This window comes from Myotis brandtii, unplaced genomic scaffold (genome assembly GCF_000412655.1).
Source record: "Myotis brandtii unplaced genomic scaffold, ASM41265v1 scaffold714, whole genome shotgun sequence".
In the NCBI taxonomy this organism is placed as follows: domain Eukaryota; kingdom Metazoa; phylum Chordata; class Mammalia; order Chiroptera; family Vespertilionidae; genus Myotis; species Myotis brandtii.
Window position 1 is genome coordinate 483,044 of NW_005370809.1, and position 1,414 is coordinate 484,457.

Consider the following 1,414-nt stretch of genomic DNA (forward strand, 5'->3'; position numbering starts at 1 on the left):
CAGTGGTTCTCAACCTTCTGGCCTTTTAAATACAGTTCCTCATGTTGTGACCCAACCATAAAATTATTTTCGTTGCTACTTCATAACTGTAATGTTGCTACTGTTATGAATCGTAATGTAAATATCTGATATGCAGGATGGTCTTAGGCAACCCCTGTGAAAGGGTTGTTGGACCGCCAAAGGGGTCGCGACCCACAGGTTGAGAACCGCTGCCCTAGAACATCCTAGATCTCTTCACTCGTCTCAGAAACACTCAAGGAACCTAATACCATGGCACACTCACCTACCTACAAACACCCTTTTATTTTTCAACTCCTTAGAGAGCACACCAATTACTTTTTCCCCTGGGGAAATTAATATAGGGTACAATGCAAAACTCCACTAAGGATTTTCCTGGAGGTATCAGATTTTGCCCAAAACAATCGTGGTACCTGAGATCTAGTTTCTCCCCAACTTCTCTCAAAACAAGACCTGCTGCTGCTGCCCTAGCCAATACCCCAAAACCTCCTCCAGCCCCTCCCAGGGCTTGCTGCCCCAGGCACTGGGTGTTTCTTCAGCTCCTCAAAGTGAGTTCTACCCCCCTACCTTCGCTGTGTGCACCTCCCTTTTGCATGGCCGGTACCTTCTCAGCTCTCAGGTCCCAGCTCCTATCCCCTACCCATGAGGCCTTCCCCAACAGCCTTTCTTCAAGGACACCTCCCTAATATTATTTTTTGAAACTCTTGTTTGTTTCCTTCAGAGAAGTTACACAGTTTAAAACATTCTGTGTCTCTTCCACCTCAGAATGTATGCTGAGCCCTCTGTCCTGGGGAGTGACAAGTGTCTACAGAAAGTGCTTCTTGTTAACAAGCTCCCTGTTAAACACAAAGTAGGGTGGCTGACAGCGTTCCCGTTTTCTTGCAGTGAATGTCTTAAAACTCACAGAAATATGGGCTCTGGACAGTGAGGGGAAGAGCCCTCTGCAGAACTGAAGGACAACACAGCCTTGTGTAAGACGCTCCGTTTCCCAATTAGACAAAAACCAAAACAGGTGAGCTTCTACCTGCAATCCTGGTGGTGATGATGATGATGATGGTGGTGGTGGCTTATCATGTGCCAGGGACTTCATATATTTATCTCTGATCCTCAAAACTACTCTGCAAGATGGGGACTATTATAAATACACATGATACACATGAGCAATCTACAACTCCAAAGAGACCTAAGGCCACTCTATGTCTAAGATAATTACACAAATGCCATACTAAAATTTTTAGTCTCATTCTGTCAAAAGATTTAGTTAGAATGTTTTCTACAGAACTCATTAAAATACACACTCCCACACTCACACCTAGGCACACATGCACGCACACCCCTCAATTTCTCCTACCGCCCCCATCCCCACACTGGGCAATAAAAAGTCACCAACGTCATA